At 37.3% G+C, this 20856-nt stretch overlaps 1 protein-coding gene and 1 non-coding gene across 3 annotated transcripts in view; one reads left to right on the plus strand and one right to left on the minus strand.

The window, feature by feature from the left end:
* Positions 1 to 20856, plus strand: part of PRKD1 (protein kinase D1) — a 326655-nt gene that overhangs the window by 103122 nt on the left and 202677 nt on the right. The gene's annotated exons all lie outside the window — the stretch shown is intronic.
* LOC121494028 lies at positions 6100 to 6201 on the minus strand. Its single transcript, XR_005988671.1, has one exon. It is a non-coding gene; the product is annotated as a U6 spliceosomal RNA (small nuclear RNA).

Raw genomic sequence — 20856 nt, forward strand, 5'->3', positions numbered from 1 at the left:
TGCTTATAAATTAATTCCTTGGAGAATAAAACCCTCAAGGTAAAGCATAATACATGAATATTTAGTAGATAGCAAATATTTAGAATGTTTAAACAAGGAAGTAAATTAGCATCAAATTAAATAAGCTGCTATGGATCTTTATCCCCACTATTGGAGAGAATTGTGTGGTATGGTGTTTCTGTTTGTTGTTGTTTGTCATCTGTTCTGACATCTCAGCTAAACTCATGAATTGAGAAGCAGACTGGGCTTATTTCCACAACATTCAGACCTTACTGTGCATTTACATTAGCTTACAATATGCTTCTTTTTTCTTTCCAAGCACGGTCATCTTTAATGTTCACACCTTAGGGTACTCTGCACAGTCACTGTCCATAGTGCAGGCAACTCTTCATGGACAGCAAGGGAGAAGAGATACTGTCAAATGTCATTTTTGAAAACTCTAATTTGTTTTTCTCTCTTCATTGTTTATGATAACCTTCTAGAAACTTGAAAATAGAATTTCCTTCCCTGCTGTTTTTGTCATTTGTATTTGGAAGTCCATTTTTTTTCCAATGAAAAATAGTTATGTTGGCTTTTACTGAAATGGAAAACTTTCCAAAGCTATATACTTTTACTTTTTTTTTCGTAATAAAGATGTTGTCCTTTCTTTCTTCCTGGATTTTTGGGTGGAATTTTTGAGAAGAATTAAGGAGTCAGTGGCCAGAAGAAGCAGAGTAGTAGGGTGGTTATTAACAGCACGGACTCTGAAGTCTTAGAGCTTGGGCTCAAACATTGGGTCAAGCAATTTACTAACCAACTGGTTTCAGACACATTATTCTATCTCCCCGTCCCTCTCATCTGTAAAATGGGAATTATGTAATTGTACCTATGCATATGCTTGTTATGAGGATTTGAGTTGATGTTTATAAAATACTTAAAATAGTGCCTAGGATATAGTAAATGGTATATGTTTGTTAAATAAAAATGAGTATCTCCCTTCCTGCAATCTTACTACACTAATCCTTTTTCCTCCTGGTATGTTAGTGGGAAACAGCCCATAGCTCTCTCTTTAGAGAAGAGGGCTCTTCCTTAGAGAAGTTAGGGGACCCTAACTGAAGAACTACAGAGCATTTTTGTAACCTGATCTTCTCAGAAGTTGAAATGCATCAGTTTGCCACTCATCTTTGTGCTTTGGCTTCTCTGAGAGAAGGCATTATTAGAAGGCTAACTAGATTTATTCACCTCTGGACTTTTCCTTACTCATAGCATGGCTTCATTTTGATTTAAAAGGAGTCCTACTGTATAGTTCTTGTGAAGAACATTTAGTGTAAAATTTCACAGATGTCAGGTATGTAAACTTGAAAGAAAACACCTTTTCAAAGTTTATTCAAAGAGATATAGGCTCATTCTTAAAATGCATATACATATACACACACTCACAAACCCAGCTAGCGTAAAAGTAGAGTACGTAAATGTATGCTTAGAAAAATTAGTTGGAAGCCTTCAGTCCTTAAAATGTTTTTTTTTAACCTAAATGTGGTTAAATTGAGTAATTTCTGAAGCCTAGTAGGTCACAGGTAGTTTATATTTATTTTATACTGGAAGTAGCAACAGAGAAAGCATGATCTCTAGGACCGCCAGGACCTTGGGGGCATTTCAATATGTGGAGACCATTTTTAATAATCGTAGCAGTACATGAAATTGATTATTTACTTTATTGAGTACATAATATCCTGAATGACAGCTGTCTTACTTCTGGTTGCTATAACAAATTACCATGGAGTGGGTGGCCTAAACAACAGATGTTTGTGTCTCACTGTTCTGGTGGCTGCGAAGTCTATAGTCAAAGTGGCAGCAGATCCAGTGTCTGGTGAGAGCTCCCTTCCTGGTTTGCAGATGGCCATCATGTTGTGTTGCATGAGGAGAGCAAACAAGGGCAAGCCCTCTTGTGTCTCCCATAAGGGCACTGATCCTACCATAAAGGCTCCACCCTCATGACCTCATTATCTCCCAAAGGCCCCATCTCTTATATTGAGGGTTTGAGTTTTAACATGGGAATTTTTTTTTTTTTTTGGTGGGGAGGACACAGACATTCAGTCCTAGCAACAGTTTTAACACTCTACTGAAATATAAAACCATTAGCAAAGCTGAAGAATCCCCAACCGACCTTTTAACACAAGGTAAAGTCAGAGTACCTATAAACTTATGAAGGATTATTAATGATATGGCTGAGGACATATATTTAATAGAAAAAATAATCACCTAAGCAATTAAAGACAGTAGATAATTAAAAGTAGTTCATATTTTGGACGGTGAGTGATAAGAACTTAAAAAGTGAATAACTTTCTAAATTGTTTAGATATGTTTATGGCTAACAATTTTTCTATCATTATGTTTCACAAGTTTCATAACAAGAGATGTAAGCAAAAGCAAACCGTATTTTTTTTTTTTTGAAAAAGAATGAAAATCAACTCCGTACCACTGTGGTTCTATTGTGGCACATGGTTAGTTTTTTGTTTTTGGGGTTTTTTGAGTAGGCTGTGGTGATAGCTCAGGGACTCTGGTGCTCTCTCTGTGTTGATTTCTATCAACTGCTGATGAAAAGCTTCCAAGGGGAATTTTTTTTTTAATTTTTATTTATTTATGATAGTCACAGAGAGACAGAGGGAGAGGCAGAGACACAGGCAGAGGGAGAAGCAGGCTCCATGCACCAGGAGCCCGATGTGGGATTCGATCCCGGGTCTCCAGGATCACGCCCTGGGCCAAAGGCAAGCGCCAAACCACTGAGCCACCCAGGGATCCCCAAGGGGAATTTTGATTGAATACTGACATGGCTGTGTTCCATTCATTAAATTCTTCTCTTTGCCTGTACCTACATTGAAGGTAGAAATATTTTTTTTAAAGTTAATGGAGAAATGAGTATTATTAATACATAGAACACTGGTACCACATTGAAACTGCTAGACTAAAGATCTTCTATCATTTCTTTAGTTTACCTGGAAATAAAAATGGAGTCTGGAGTTGTGCTGTATAAGAAGCACAGCAAGAAGTGGACAGTGGACAGGGAGTCCACTTAAGACTTTTAACATTGTTAATGGTCTGGGAAGAACCCTGAGACAAGGAGACTCTCCAGATGGGTGGCTGTTACATGATGCATCGGGTTGAATTATTAGTGAACGTTCCATTGCATAGTTCTGTAAATAGTTCCAGGCTTTCCAGTTAAGTACAACTTGAATTGATGGTTAGGTTGTTATCAGTAAATTTCTCCACATTTTCTCTTTTCAAATTCAGATCTGCGTTTGAGCCAAAGGCTTGTATAATGTACTTGGATTTTCCTCTCATTGTTATGTCTAACCTCTTGCTCACAACAGTTACCCTCTTAGGGACATTTTGAAACTGAATTTGTAGAATGAAGAAGTGAAAATATGTTGGGAGGATATAAATCATGAGACTCGATGGTATTCAGGCTAACTATGATGTTCTAGTGGATTGGAAAGAAATAGCTAATTACCATATGTTTGATTTTTCTTAAATAATTTAGATACTTCTAATGGTAGTTTTGCCATGTGATGATTAATTATTTAATGTTACAGGACTGTGCAGTTAACTGTGGTAATTTTTCTTTGATGATTAAAAGGTCATTTGACATACATGTTTAGTAGCTTTTTTAGCTTTAAAACTGGTAAGAAACCTCTGAAATAGAGCTTGGAGGAAAAGCCGGGAACTTAGCATGGCCATTGATTTGAATGACACATTTTAGATAACTGGTTTTTAAGAAATAAGACAAAACACTGCATTGTTCCTCTGTGTTCAACTACACATTTTTGTCATCTTCTTTTAGACTGGTGTTTATTTAAGGATTAAGCCATCCTTTTCACAGCATATATAGTGACACAATTCAGGTTTGCGCTTAACCTATATTTTGCTTAGTCATTAATATTTTTGCACAGAGTTCATTAAATTTCATGAAATATAATTGACTTAGTTTTGAGTGCTAAAGAATCAATGATGGAATAGAACAGAGTCAAGGTTTTTGTGGCAAGTAGATACAAAGCTGTATTTGTGTTGGTGCCAGCAATGGAGGCAGCAGGGAATCGCCAAGAGGGCACCCAGCCAGCCTGGGATCCAAGCCTACACCAAGAGGGGAGGGCTTTGAATATGCTTTTGAGAAAGTGTACCAAAGTCAGGTGTGCAGACTGAGGTTAGGGCAGGCACATGCAGACATTAGAGGTAAGCTGCTTTGGACTTGAAGGCCCACGTTGGGACAGGAAGAAGCCCAGTTCCTTAGTACCCTGGCACAGTCAGGAGCTGAGGAATCCAGGAACTTGAGAGGCCAGAGCAGAACTAGGGCACCAAGAGCAAGGAGACACTGATAGACAGCCAACGCTGCTCTCCTGCTTTGGGAGGCTTCTTAAGTGCTTTTTTGTTAGACTCCCAGCCTCAGAGCTTGGCTTGATGAAGACTCAGTAATCTGCCACACCTGGCAAACCCTGACATGCAGTTGCTGGCATATCCACATCTGACTGGTGCTGACAGTGATTAATTATGTAGGGTGCAGCACGATACAGTCAAGTGAGGTCATGAGCAAAGTGCTGTTTTATTTGTGTTTCCTTCCCGTCTACTTCGGCATTTTAACTCTGAAATAAAGCTGAAAGGGAATTTAGCTATGAAAAGAAAAAAGCCAGGTTGGAGAAAAATCTGTACATATCCATTCATTAATTCAGTCTTCCATTCAACAAAAATTTTTTTGAATGCCTTAGTATGTAATTCCCCGAAGTGAATGAATATTCATTTATCTTTGAAATTCAAATTCTATTTTACTAATGAACAGCTCAGTGTTTTACCCGGAGGTACAGAGTTAGCAGCGGCAAAACTAATTTGGATCCCAAACCTCTTTCTTTGTGTAATCAGTTCTTCAGGTCTCTCTGTAAAGTCCTGGCTTGAACCAAAGGTGGGTTTATCTTGGCTCTGAAAGCTGTCTGACTGAGCAAGAAATAGTAATGGGATGCATAATTTATATTGAGTTGGTGCTGAGCACTTGAGAGGTCAGAATGGGAACAGACTGCCATGGTTGATATAAATTGCTAATGTCTGTAGAGTATTTTCAATGTGTTCGGCTCTGTGGTGTTGAGTGAGTCTCTTCTATTATTTTACTTAATGCAGTCCTAGTAGAATTAGGTGACCTTTGAGCAGGATTTATCTCAGAGGCCCTATAGACATGGCTACATCCTTTCCCCCAGGACTGTGACAAGATTGATCCCCTTTGGGGATTTGCTCACATACACAGTCTTCAAAAGCAAAAAAGAATTCTCACTTGGCTCAGTTCCTTGGGAACTCAGTCTGGAGATTCAGATTTTCCCTATTATACTTTAGGGTTTGTTTGTTTGTTTTTTTTGTTTTTTGTTTTTTTTTTTAGCGTTTGACAGGCAAGATGTTTTGTCTTATGTATATAAAAATTAAGTAACTGTACCAGCATCAAATATGTACTTTCAGTTGTAAAATGGTACCCAAACCAACTTTCTGGGTGCAGTAACTTAACAATTTAAAGTTGATTTTGTGCTATTTAATACAAATTTATCCCCCTTTTGTGAATAAAGGCATGCTTTTGCATAGACCACTTGGTTGCTAGAGTATTTTTATAGTTTCTAGATTGTGTGTTTTCATTTTATCTTAAGTAGGTAAGAGAAGTTTTAATAAGAAATATAGCTGAACACATTCCTCTTGATAGTGTACAATTTGGTTAACATGCTGATTACAGATTTTGCATTGGAGTTAGTTATTTAAAGAATTGTTCTTTTATATATCATCCTCAAATTACATTCAATTTAATGTTTTGTATATATCTAGGTATAGGTAGTTTTGGTAATAATAGCTTATATGCTGTTTTTTGTCCATTTAATAGGCCTCAGATCTTTTAAAAATTGAGCTAATGACAATATATGGTTGTAAGAAATAATTGAGAAATTTCCATATAGTTTACATGGTTTCTCCCAATGGTAACATTTTGCAAGACTGGTATAATATCTCGGCTAGGATACTGACATTGACACAATCCACCTTTCCCCCATTTTATTCAGGTTTTCCCAGTTTTGTGTTTATTCGTATTTAGTTCTATAAAATAAAAATAGGGAACATGTAATAAATTTGGTTGTCATCCTTGTGCGGGAGTCGTGCTAATGTCTTTGTCCAATTTTATGGTATATATGCTACAGAAGTAAGCACAGGCCCACAGACCTTAGAGTTTTTTATGAATGAAGGCTGGCTTCATGGGCCCCTGACAGAAATCCCTAGTTTTATGTTTGAATTTGTGTTTTGTAAGTGAAGTCTGACAAGATAATGGAGCCTCTGATCTGGGATAGGTTCTCTTCTGCTTTCAATTGCTTGAGTCCCACACCCCCTAGAACCCAACAGACCTGGCCTTTTCCTTCACATTCCTGTCCCACAGCTGCTGTTGGCTTTCATACCTGGCAGGGATAGGGTGGGCTCTAGAGCAAGATCCCAGGAACATTTCAGGCCTGGACTCTGATGCAGTTGTCCCCATCTAGGAGAGTCACAAGGATGCCTCAGTGGGGTAAACTTCTCACCTACTCCAATGTAGGTGCCTGATGTATCTGAGATTTTCAGTACTGCTGGGGATGGGTTGGGGTGGTGTGTCTTTGGGAAGGGAGATCCCTGACTTGACTTCTCTGCCCCTAGAAGTGCACGGAGCATTGGTCTGCAGCTGCAGGGGAGGAGAGACTCAATACCTAATGGGGGAGAGGGGGCGGTTTGTGTGTGTGTGGGGGGCCTAGCTGGCTGTTTCCTAGCACTTGCTTTGCAGATCACCCTGTGCCTGAGGGATCACAGCAGGGACTAGTAAATAAACAATGCCTTGGCAAGTTGAGAGAAGAAACTGCAGCAGAAAGGAGGAATCTTGATATTTTAGTACCTTTATTATTATTATTTTTTTATATTTTAGTACCTTTAATGGAACTTTTCTCCTGTCTTTTGAACATAGGGCCCTGCATTTTCATCTTGCTCAGGGCCTGCAAATTATGTAGCCCATTCTGATAGGCATAGTGTTATCTTCAGCAATCATTTACTATACACAGTGCCCACTTGTTTTCACTGCATCATCCTATATTTGCTTCAAATTTCAGTGACATAATAAGAAGATATTCAGTGAGACTGTGTGGGGACTAGAGCAGCACAAAACCCATAATGATATAAATATGTGGTGGAAAATTACAATAAAACCCTTGCATCTTCCACTTTAATTTTGCCTCAAGGAAATGGCAAAATGCCCAGCTGGCAATAACCAGTTCCAAATGAGCTGCCAAAACTGCTAGGTGCTGAAATATATAGTTTGTTGCTCTTCCCCATTTTGGTGCTTGACTATAGGTTTTGAGGTTGGTGTTTCAAAGCCGTAGCAGGTGCCTGCCACCTGGAAGCATTTTCTTAAGTGCCTTGCTAATATCAACACAATGAGACCTATTGAAGTGTATTTTTAAATAACACTGAAGCTGCTTTACATGTGTATACATGTCTATTGAAATACAATCATAAATAGGCCTAAAATGTTTTCATCTGGAATTCAAAGGGATATGATTTGTGTCTTGGAACAATAAAGGATTCTTGTAAAAAGGAACATGCTGATGAAAAACATTTAGATAAAATTAAAATATTTGAAAAGTTTGTAAATGTCGGTTGAAGTACTGGCATAACAAAATTAGATTGCTTCACCTTAGAACCCTACACAGGGAGGTGCCTAGTAGGTACCAGGCAGCAGTGCTAGCAAGGCGGAGGTGATGGTGAAGAATAATTGTTCAGACACATTTCAATCTTGGGGGCCAAGAGACCCCTCCTGTTTCATTTGAAAGAATTACCTTAATTTTTGTACTTGTGAATACAGTTATACGTCAGATCATTTCTGGATGCAGAAAGCCAGTTCCTTGTCTCCAATTAAGGTTTTTCTTTTCCTTGAGCAAGTGGTAGAATTTTCCATGAGCATCTCTCTATATATAGTGCATTAGGGATCGGTGAATGTCAGAAGTTTCTGAGGTCAGTTCTTGTTTTAATGCTTGTCTGCACCATCTGAACTGTGTCCCAGTGCTCATCTAACCAAACAACTACTTTGTTTATAGTTCTGCCTGACCTGAGGTATACTCTGCCTGATGTGCTGGCTGTTTTCTAGCTCAGAATACATAATTCACACTGGGTCTAGCAACATGGAGTCCAGGCAGAGAAGGTTGCTTGAAATCTAGGATTAATAAGAATGTACTTGCATTGCTCGTTTCACATCCTACTCCCTCTCCCAACCCTATTGCTAGATCCCAAAAGAAGAGCAACAAACTAAACAAGCAAACAAAAATCAACACTCCCCTCTCCCCCCATTTAATAGTCTCCTCTTCTCCCTACTTTGGCTTACAAAGTTGCTAATTAGAAGCAAAATATCCAAACAATCCTGTAGGAAGAAGAAAGAGACCCAGCAGGGGACACAGATAATCTGTAAATTAGGTAATTAGTAGAAGAATAATCATGACTCTGTTGTCTTTGAGTGCTTTTTCATGGATTTGGTACTAGTAAACCATTCAAGTCCTCCTGCAGGCTGGGGAGATCCACCACTTGATCTGCTTTCCTCTCCTGGGTGTTTATTTACCCAGCACGCTCGCTGGTCTTTCTGCAGGCATCTAAGCCTGAGTGGGTGCTGCCTGTTTTCACATCACACTCTCATACGTCTAATTTTTTTTTTCCAAACATTACTTTCATTTTCTAACTGTTCTTTCTCCTGCTTGTTCTCATTTGCTATCTTGCCCTAACTTTTAAATTTTCCTCTCTCCTCTCCCTTGCACATCTCCCTTCGTTGGCAGCCTACACGGACTTGTTATCACTTTGTGGCCGTTGACACTTCCCATCAACACTGAAGGGTGCTCCTGTTCCAGAGGGTGGCGGCAGCACACCCTGGCGCCACCACACACCAACCCTGAGACCCTTAGCTCACTTCAATTCCTTGCTCCACCTCTGTGCAATGGGGATGATTATATCGTTTCTACCTGGTAAAGTTGCTGTGAAGATTAAACGAGCTATTCCGTATCACCTAGTTAGAACGACACCTGGCTCATAGTAAGTGCTTAACAAATGTTAGCCATTATTACTTAACGTTTGGTTGACTCAGTTCTGTGACTCTTGAGTCACCTGTTCGTGTCTTATTTTTCTGGCAACACCTATTCATGTCCTGGATAACTGGGGTTCCTGAGAATACATGTGGAAAATGCTACTCCTCAAGATAGGTGTAGTTAGCATTGCCATTTTTCTCAAGTCATTTTATAAGAGGGCAGATTAAGGTTGAAATTCTAGAAGTACAATTTCTCTTAGAGTCAGATCCTTCTGTCGTCAGCATCTCTCCACCAGTGTGCATGCCTCTGTGTGCTCTTTCTCCTGATGGAACAGTAATGTGTGCTGACACGTTGCTACTTCAGGTGGTCTGCTGACCAGCAGCATGGACATCGCCTGGGAGCTTGTAAAGATGTAGATCTCAGGCTCCACTGTAGACCAACTGAATCAGAATCTGCATTTTATTTTATTTTATTTTATTTTATTTTATTTTATTTTATTTATTTTTTTATTTTATTTTAAAAATTTTTTTAGAATCTGCATTTTAACAAGATCCCCAGGTAATTCATAAGTACATTACTGTTTGAGAAACATTAGGCTAATATTTCTGGGTCTAGAGTACCAAAATTTTGCCCTAGGGAAATAGAAAGTCATCAACCTAAATTCTGTTTTACAATACATAATATTGACTACTTCTACAAGTATAGCACTTTAAACCCTATGTGATTTCCTGGAAAACCTATATTGGCATTCTCTTGGGTGTAATTGTTATCGATTAATGTCATGATTAAAAGTGTAGCTTAGGTCTACTGGGAGCTTTATCTCCTGGAAAGAAAAAAAAAACTTACCTCATTGATTTGAAGCCTTCAGTCAGTCATTCTTACCTTTTCAGAAAACACTTCAGATAAATAGCAATAATCTTAGCAGTGAGAGATTTGTCTCAAGGGATAATCTTTCCAACAATGACTTGCATTGATTAAGTTCATTGCTTTTTAACTGTTCACTTTGTTGCTGTGGTAACTCCGTGTTAAAAATTAGGATGCATTTTCTTAGCTGGGATGGAGCGTGAGGAGGGTGGCCACAGAGAAGCACATTTGGGCTTCTACTACTGGTTAGACACTTGCTGACAGTCTGGTGTTCCTGATGTTTTCTGAATATTGCTTTGTTGAAATAAGGTTGTGGTAAAAGGAGGCATTGAATATGCTTAATAGCACGCAGAAGAGTCAGGCTAGTATTATGATTCCTCGTATCTCAGCCATGTATCAAGAAAGGACCTGAAGTGGTGAATTATTAGCTGGAAAACTTTGCTTTTTGAACAGTTGAGTTGTGTAAACCATGTGTTGTTAGATTGTTGCCTTGCCTTTTGTATACCTCTGTTTTTATGGGTGGGTGGAACATTTGGAAAATCCCCAGATTTCTATGGTTGTGGAGAGGGAAGACTCAGCTTGTTAGTTGGAATTTTGATTTATGAAACACTAAATGGAATGTATTAACTCATTCAGCTCTCTGAATCTTCTTTATAATTACAATGATAAATATTAATTAAAAATAGAATTTACTTGAGTTTCTATAACATTTACTGCCTCTCGTAAAGAGAGAGAGCAGAAATATAAGACTAGTATTATCTGTCTCCCATACTTTGCCTTACAAAAGTAATCTTCCGTGGGACACTTGGGTGGCTCAGTAGGTGAAAGAGTCTGACTCAATCTCAGCTCAGTTCTTGATCTCAGGGTCGTGAGTTCAAGCCCTGCATTGGGCTCCATGCTAGAAGTGGAGCCTACTTAAAAACAACAACAACAACAACAACAAACTTCTTAAAATGTAATTCAGATCATGTCTCTCTATTACTTAAGATTCCCTGGTGCCTCCCATCACACCTTGGACAGAGCACAATTCTGAAGACAGAGCTTCTGACCATTTCCTATGTGTACCTGGAGTTCTCCACTGTACCTGGAGAAATAATTGGCATTTCCCTGAACCTATGGACTTCTGACCATCCTGGTTCCTCTAACCTGCATGACATTACTGCCCTTACCACGTTTCCTTCTCTGCATAGTATCATAGCTTCAAGACTCAGCTCAACCATATCTCCTTTGTGGAAGCTTCCCGAACCCCACAGATTGTTCACCTTGTGTGTTCATACTTCTGCCATGACGTCTATCATGTTGTATTAGTCAGGGCTTTCCAGTAAAACAGAACCAGTAGAATTTGGATGTGGATGAGGGCATATAGAAAAAAGTTTATTGCAATGAAGTGGCTTATGTGATTGTAGTGGCTGTTAAGTCTGGGATCCAAAGGGCAGACTGTCAGGATGAAAACTCTCAGGCAGGAACTGATACTGCAGTCATGAGGCAGATTCTCAATTTCTTCAGGGAAACCTTTATTTTGCTCTTCAGGTTTTTTGACTCATTGGATGAGATCTACCCAGATTATTGAGGGTGATCTCCTTACTTCAGGTCAACTGATTGTAGATATTAGTCACATTTACAAAATGCCAGTAACATTTATATTAGTGTTTGATTTAAATAACTGGGTACTGCAGCCTAGCCAGGTTGGCACATAAAACTATCCATCATACATGGCATACTGCAATTATTTATGTACCTGTAATTCCACCTTAGGACTGTGTGATCTCTCAGTCATAAACAAACATTACCTTTGAGTGACTAAGATATTATTTTATAGATTGCTTAAATTGTGAAATAAAAAATACTGTTTTATCATTTATTTATATTTTTTAAAAAATGTATTTATTTTAGAGAGCACATGCGGGTGGAGGGAGGGGCAGAGGCAGAGGGAGAGAGGGAATCTTAAGTAGACTTCCCACTGAGCACAAAGCCTGACAAGCTTTATCTCAGGACCCTGAGATTATGACCAGAGCCAAAAATCAAGAGTGGGATGCTTGACCAACTGAGCCTCCCAGGTGCCCCAGTATTCCTACCATTTAGATGTACTAGTCCTTAGAAACTTGAGTCAGTCTGCCCATGATTTATAATGAAGTTCTCGACTCATATTTTGCTAATAGTTTTAAATGAAGGGAAACAGAAGCAGCAGCTTGTTTATTAAAAATAATTTACACATTCTATATTGGTAGAAATTCATTATATGCTTTATTATTAAATTTGCAAACTATGGGTATAACAGTGAAAGAAAAAGATGTGTGGAAGAATTGAGATTCAGCTTGTTTTAAAAATTAAGATCTGGGTGTCTGGCTGGCTCAGTTGGTTAAGTGTCTGCTTTTGGCTCAGGTCATGATCCCTTAGTCCCAGGCTGGAGCCCTGGGTTGGGCTCCTTGCTCAGCTGAGAGCCCTTCTCCCTCTGCCCCTCCCCACTCCTCATGCTCTCTCTCACACTCTCTTAAATAAATAAAATCTTTACATACAAATAAGAGGTCCATTTCATTTTTTTAATTATTTAAGTATGTTATTTTTATTTGCACTCAGAAAAATCCTTAGTATATATAATACTAAGTACACTTGATTAGTAAGTGTTTAGTGTCAGTTTTTCCCCATCTGTGTCACCACTGAAAAGGTAGTTCCCTTATTTTGATCCTATGTGTATATTACAAGTTTTTGAAAATATACCTCAAAACTCTTTTCTCTCAAAATTTCCAGGATTAATTAGTATATTTTGATGTTCCTTTTTTCTTATTATTTGTATATGTGTTCACATTTGCTCTTTTAGAAAACTTACTGTTTTGCCGTTACATAACTTTCAAACGACATTTCACACTTATCGTTTGAATCTCTTAATCTCACTATTTGACACCTGCATCTGGGTTCATTATTTAGGCCAAATTCAAATTGTTTAACTCAGCCTCTTTATCTTTCCTGCTACTCTATATCTACTTTTTTCCTTGGCATGTGTGTGTGTTTCTCTCAGTGACACTTGCTGAAATTTGGTTCACAACCTTTGGACTATACATCAGTCTTTCCAGATACCCCACCTGTCCCATCCAGTCAGATGTTTGGTGAATTTCAGTAATTGTCTTTTCCTGAGTGTCTTACCTTCACATCCTCTATTGTATTTAAACAACCATCTTTCCACCTTGGATTATTATTACCTCCTGGGTAGACTCTTGCAGTAAATATCATGGACTAGTCACTCTCTCCTCAAAGTTATCTCCTGTGCTCTCAACAGGTTAATTATGCTAGTATAGTTACTGTTTTAGTATTCACCAGCTTAAAAAAGAAAAAACTGGTGGCTTCCCATAGCCAGTAAGATGAAAACAAAGTGTTTTCCAATCAGGTCATTTACAGTGCTCCAAATGGCCAGATTACTTTTACAGTTTTCTTGTTCAGTCTTCCTGTGTATGGACATCAAAATTGGACTGTTTTAATCAATATGTACATTGTGTCTCCCTATCTTTGAACTTTAGCTGTGCTTTTCTCTCCATCTGGAATTGTCTACTCACAATTTTTGCCCATTAAAATCTTCCTGTCTCCTATCTTTTTGCTGAAGGGGCTGGGTCCTTTACAGCCTTCAATATACAGCGATGGCTCAAAGACCAACATTGGGGAGGAGTACAGAGAGGGCAGTGAAGACAGCCTGTCACATGACTGGCTCATTGAGGTACAGTTTTTGGTTCTCAAATTTTAAGCTCCAGAAATTTTACTTTTTCCTTCCAGCCAGAGTTGCCATAGTTCCTAGAAGATAAACTCCTGCTAATAAAACCTAACAAAAAATTGTTATGAACTAGAATGATAACTATCATTCTAGTTTATTGGTAAACTATAAATTTACCAACTTATAGTGAGTGATGTGCTTTAAGGATGGAGAGAGTATTGCCTCTCCATGCCAGGACACCTGCAAAGCAGAATCAGTAACTGGAAAGTTGAAACAGAAGAATTGGTTGGTCTTGAATGATATTCCATCTTGGTTGTGTTGGAAACCTCGTTGCCTTATTGGGTCATCTGATAAGGTTCTTTTCCTTGGATAATTTGATATAAACAATAATGGATCTTCAGGTTCTGATCTCTTATCCATTGTCCCAACTGACTGAATTACAGTTCTCCTTTACATGTTCCATTCCAGTAGTGTCATTCTGAAGATGTTTGTTGCATTGTTTTAAATTTAGCAACACTCTGTCCTTATCAATTAATTTGTAAGGTAATCCAGGTCTACAAAACCACATTTAGATCCTTCTACAGTGGTGTCTTTGGATGGCAAGTATCATATGTCGTGTGCTTCATGGCTTCAGAATGTGCCTTTTATATGAACTTACACCAGAATTCTTAAATTGGTTTACGCATTAGATGCAATTACCTTTTAATATGTTTGTATTATGGTTATTTGCAAACTGGTCTTATTTACTACATGTCAGGTCTAAATTGCTTGAAAACAGGGACTATTTTTTAAAAATTAAAAAAAAAATTTCATTTGTTTTTCTGTAGCCTCAACTATGATGATTTTGTTCTTTCTAAAAGTGAACCTTGATATTCATTCCTTTATTTACTTACTTTTTAAAAAGATTTTATTTATTCATGAGAGATGCACAGAGGCAGAGACATAGGCAGAGGGAGAAGCAGGCTCTCTGATATGGGACTCTCTCCCAGGACCCTGGGATCATGATCTGAGCCAAAGGCAGACCCTAAACCACTGAGCCACCCCGGTGCCCTTCCTTCATTTACTTATTTTTTTTCCTTCCTTCCATCGTTCTTTTTTTCCTCACTCTCCTCTGTCCCCTCCTTCCCTCTCTACATTCTTTCCTTTGTTCCCTCCACACACATTTATGAAACACCTCCTACCTGCCAGGAATACATCAATGTCTGTGACTCAGTTTTACAGCACATAGATACTAATAGTGTAGTACTACCACTCATTGATTGTCCTGAATTCTTCATCAGATCTATACAGTACCACCAAAGATATGTATAAATACACTGCCTCCCCTTATTTTGCAAATAAACAGACTGAAGTTCAGAGAAAAAAAATGACTTTCTTCAAACCACACAGTTTGTGAAATAGCTGGGATTTAAGCTCAGGATTGTTGTCTCAATTTATTCTTTTTTTCCTATTGTTTATTGATGGTCGTTGGAGACAACTTTATGGTTTAAGATAGTTAATTGTATGTGCCAACTTAGTTAGGCTGTGGTGTCCAGTTGTTCATTCAGTACTAATATGAATATTGCTATGAAGGTATTTTGTAGTTTGTATTTTGTAATAGTTAACATCCATAACCAGTTGTCTTTAAATAATAATGTGGGTGGGCCTTATCCAATCAGTTGAAGGTTTATGGAATAAAAACTGAGAAGAGATGTCAAGAATGTGGCATCAGGGTGCTTGGCTGCCTCAGTCAGTAGAGCATATGACTCTTGGTCTTGGGGTTGTGAGTTTGAGCTGTGTGTTGGGCATAGAGATTACTTAAAAATAAAATCCTAAGAAAAAAAAAAAAAAGAATGCAACATTAGCTCTTGCTGGAGTTTCCAGCTTGCCTGTTAGTCCTGTAATTTTGGACTTACTAGCCTCCTCACTCATGTGAGCCATTTATATGTATATAAATACACATATGCACATACACACACTGTTGGGTTTCTCTAGAAATGAAGATTGATTGGCTGATTAATACAGCTTCTGACAATTAAATTGACAGAAGTATTATACAAAAGTGTTAATTGCGTTATCTTTAATTTCCATATTAAAACAATTCTTCAAATTTAAAATGTACATGGCATACGGTAACTTTTTAAAAAACAGGTATAGTTGGTACCAGTGGTCTTAATCAGGTAGGGAGCAAGTGTGGAGAAGGAAGAAAAAGAATGAGGGATTGTATTGTTTTCCTAAACTGACTGAAACAGAGAGTTGAAACAACCTGAAGATATTCTTGTGATACCTTTAGGGAAACATTTATACATTTGGTAAAGACTTAATTTCAAAAAAATCCATCAATGACAATAACAAAAATAAAGCTATTTCTTTCTTTTATATTTGAAGATGGCATGTGTCTATATGTAGAGTTTATAGTGTTCACAGTTTTACATTTGGGTTTTATAAGGTGCAGCAAATCATACATTCTCCTGAGACACGGTCTTTCCAAATAAGAAGACAGACATGGAAAAGGAAAGAGTAATGATTTTAGGATTGCAGTAAAAAAGTAATTTCCTTGTTAGACTCCAAGTCATATAGTCAATCCAAAGATGTTTTCTGTTTCTTTGTTTACTGTAAATCAAAGATAACACTCTAATAAACCCCAAAGTCCAAAATACAGACTTTTGTTAAATAAAAATTGGACCAAAATATAGGAACAAAGTTTTAAACTAGTGTGAATACTCTGCTTTATTCCCCCTGTGCCTCTCCTTGGGACAGTATATCACAGTAAAATTATTGGAAATACAGTTAGTAGTAGTAATGCTCTACAAAGTCACTTCAAACACTGAATTAGCAAATATTGAATCATTCATTGCTCCTAGGGGAAATAGAGTGTTAGTTCCTGTGAGCTTCTGGTCACATTTTTGTTTACCAATCAATGCACAATCCTGCTTATGTGTGTTTAAGACGCCTTGTTTAATATATTCATGGCCAACAGTATTATAACTCAAGCCTGATCTAACCCACATATTTTCTTCATAAGGCTCATCACAGCCTTCTTACACTTGGAACACTAGACGGCTCTTCAGTATTATGCTTGGGGGCCATTTTAACTAACAAAATCACCAATGAGAAGCACAAAAAACAAAAAAGGTGGCATTTACTAGACTGAGATAAGCACACTTGTTTACAGTATGAGAGCTGAAACAAGGCATAGTGTCAGCTGGGGAGGTGCACACTGGACAACTCAGAAATTTTGCCACTCTGTAAATGATCCAGAAATGTCTGTGAGTAACCTGTGATTATTGATTAGGGGGTTACAAATACAGATTAGCCGGAAGGCGAATTCACAAATTCAGAATCTGCAAATAATGAGGATCTACTTTAAACAGTTTGTATCTTTCTGGAAGATACATATATTTGTGGGTAAATAGCCTCCTGGGAAGCCACTATGTGAGAGAGTACAGTGCTGTCCAAGTTATTGGGCTACTAAACATTTTATGTTCATTTGCAAGATTCTTTAATAAACATTTTTAATCTTTGCTACTGCAGTCTTTTAGGAAGAGAAAATCAGTCCTGTAAATAAACAGATCTCCAAATATGGCAATAGGATTTTCTCAGGAAACCCTGAGCAATTTCAGGTGTTTGTTTGGATCCACTAGCAAGTGTAATAAAATCAACACAAATAAACACGGAATCAAAATCTGAGCAAAGTAGTTTGTCATCTTTTCCAAAATATTAATGGAGAAGCAGTTTGTTTTCTTTCACCAAGATTTATGAAGTCAGTTCATTAGCATATCACGTGTTTAACCATGTTAAAACAATTGCTTGTTTAATTGAAGTTTTCACCTTTTGATGATTTTTATCATAATGAAATTTGCCAAGAAATTAGCAAGTCTACAACTTTGATTCTCACAAACTGTTTATGTACTTTGAGGTTGATGCCAATCCTTCAATTCTTTATTTGTGAAACACTTATGTGCAAATTTCTGTGCTTAAAAGTCATGAATTATCAAATCAGGGCTTTTCTTGGCTTAACCAGCTGCCACATCATGGAGGTACCCCGACCCAAGAAGGAGGAGTAAAAGGGAGATGTCATTTATAGGTACTGAAGCAAAATTAGAACTCAAGGGCAGAGACAGTAGATCAGCTGAACTATTGGTGAAATTATTACCAAAAAAAAGAGAAAGAAAGAAAAAAGTGAAAAAGAATCAGTGATGTGGAAGATGATTTGAGTATTTTATTGTGAATGTTTCAACCACTAGACCATTGCACCCTGAAAGAAAAGATGGGTTGTTATTTCTTTATTTTGAAAAGATATTGCAAGGCACTTTTCTTAGCCATATCATAAATTAGAATGAGAGAAAATAGATTTATATTATAGCAACTAGAATTCAGTTTTTACTAGTGCAAGGAGACCCTACCAGAGGACTTTGGTTATGAATATTTATAACCTGAAATACATATAAGAAGTAAATTAGAGAAATTAGCATTGGCAATAATCATATTCATATAGTGACACTCTGACTTGGAGAGAATTATATTAGGTAGTCAGAAAACTTAAGCCTATTGCTGCTTGAAATTATGTATATGTGGATCCTTACTGTTCTGGGCTTGAATTTGAAAGACTCACTCATCAAGATTTTTAGACACATTATATTTGCTTTTGCAAATTAGAAGCTCCAACCACAGATGCAAGTGTACATTGCCATGTGTGGAATTAATGCTTCAGACATCTTATGAATATGCATGTGTATTTTGGTGGCGCTTCTGCTACATAAGTCTGAAAAGCAGTGGGAAGTGGGTGTAACTGCGTGGAACTGCATATTGCTGTCAGGAAAGTGCAGTTCTCAAAGAAAAAAAAATTACAGGGGCAAATTTTCATATCAGATGTGTCTTCAGAGACAAAATTTTCCAAAAGTGAATAGCTGATATTTGTCCATTTTAATTAAATTAAAATTTCTGCTGACATTTTCACAGCATAACAACTTGGAAATGTTCTGAGGACAATGCTCCATATTTAAGTGTGCATACATCTTCATGATGGTTTCTGGGATGCCTTAATTATTAATATGAGGTAAAATTTGGATGATATTTTGTTCTGTGGTTATAGTTGTTCCTGATTAAATGTCTCTATTAATGGTATGAATGGGTTGAGTTCAGCTTAAATTTTAATGTAAGGTTTAGTTTCTATATGTCACCTGGATTTTGATATTAATCAGCGATTACCTCAAAATTATGTTTGTTTCAGCAAAGGAATACAGAGTAAATAGTAATGCTATTCCAATCCCTTCCTCTTTGTGGTCCCGAGGCCTACATCATGGTACCTGGTAAAGTGAGGAGGAAGAACAGGAAAGCTAATGTGACTGGCTGCTCCTGCAGTGAGGTGGTCTGTCCAGTAGTGGACATGGCTGAGATCCTTCGGCTCAGTGGGACAACAGGTCTGAATCCATGTGAGTGTGGCCCCATGGGTAGTTCAAATTAATTACCCACTATGGTTCTTGCAAAATGGCTTCTTTTGTAAAAGTTGTAGGTATTCTGAGAAATCTTGTTACTCTATGTGGCTAAAGCAGGATTAGATTATATTTACATACAATTCTGATACTTCAGACATTTAAATCATTCCTTTCAGAACACAATTTGAACATTAAACTGGAGATAGTAACATCACCCCTATAGCTCATTATTGAGTTAAACTCACTGCATTTGACCAATTAATAAATATCAAAGAGATTTTAAATTCATCACTCACATGAAATCTGTTTACAAGGCATACCAATAGCCTTCCTAAAAGGTAACCTGATACAGCTTTGCTTTTTAACCTGTTCTTGGAATAGTGATCATCAGGGGGTTACCCATTACCCTATTATGACGGAAAAGAACAATTGACCGTTGCATTTTATTAGTTAGAATCCCTGTACATTTTAATCACTTTGAAAATAAGATTGTCCTAATTGAGGGTCACGTTTTCTAGAAAAACATATTTCCCTCTGTTTAGCTCAAGTCATCATTTCTCAATGAATTTTCCTCATTAGAGCTTTTGATTGGATTAGGGGAATGTGTTGTTTAAGAAATTTAGAAAAAATTAAAGATTTTCACTTGTCTTAAAAACAACCAAAAACCCCCTTCTTGCATCTACACTTCTCTGTTTCTCTAGCCATTCTTTGTTGCCCTTGGGATTAAAATTTAACAAGTCTATACTTGTCTCTTTTTTACCTTGAGCTATGTCTTAAACATACTTTAATCCACTGTTATCCCCACCACTCCTCCAATAGTCTGATTAGGTTCAACAGTGACTTCCAAGGTCTTATAACTCTTTGTCATTGTTTGGTCTTTATCTTACCTGACTTACCCCAGAGCAGCATAGACAGCACATCTACCCCTCTGCCCATAACTCACTTGTTCCTTGCTCTCTTTCTCTAGACCTCTTCACGTCACAGTACCCCAGGGATCAGTATTTGGTTTTTTTCTCTTTTCTCTTTGTGCTTATTATTGGAGATCTCATTCAGTCTCATGACATTAAATCTCATTTATAGGCTGATGACTGCCAGATTGATGTCTTTATACCAGAACTTTATCCCAAACATTCAATTTTCCTATTTCACAAGTTATAGGAATTTCTGGTCCTACATCCAGAAATTGTAATAGACCAGTTTTGCATCTTCCACCAAAAAGAAAAAGCCATCTATAAGATGATAAATAAAGATGCAATTTAAAAACTTTGATATTGTTGTAATTAAACATTCATTTTAATTTCCCTATTCAGGAGTTGGGGAATGTATTTCAGATATACAAACTAGAATCACTCAATTCAGGAAAGCACATCATACACGTTTAAGTGATTTTTATGCATACTTGTTGATTTCTATTTCATATTTAAGGTTATTTACCTAACAAACTAATTCATGCCAACATAATATACCATGTAATCCTATTGGGAGATATCATTTAGCCAGAGAAATCATTTGCTTGCTTAGAAGTGTTACAAATATGCATATTACTGTTATTTATATATCAATAGATGAAAGAAGAGTGTAGCATTTATAATTAAGTAAGAAACACACATACTAATATGACCAGCTAACACATTTAAAATGATCTTAGATTATGCTTATTTTGCTTGCCTTCTTTTGTAAATGTTCTTATTTTTGCCTATCTACCAATTAAAAAGTTAACTGTTTTAACCAAGCCAAAAATTGAATTTTATGACCTAAATATGCAGTTCACACACAGCATACTTCTATATTGTTAAGCTTA

The sequence above is a fragment of the Vulpes lagopus genome, chromosome 6 (genome assembly GCF_018345385.1).
Source record: "Vulpes lagopus strain Blue_001 chromosome 6, ASM1834538v1, whole genome shotgun sequence".
Taxonomy (NCBI): Eukaryota; Metazoa; Chordata; class Mammalia; order Carnivora; family Canidae; genus Vulpes; species Vulpes lagopus.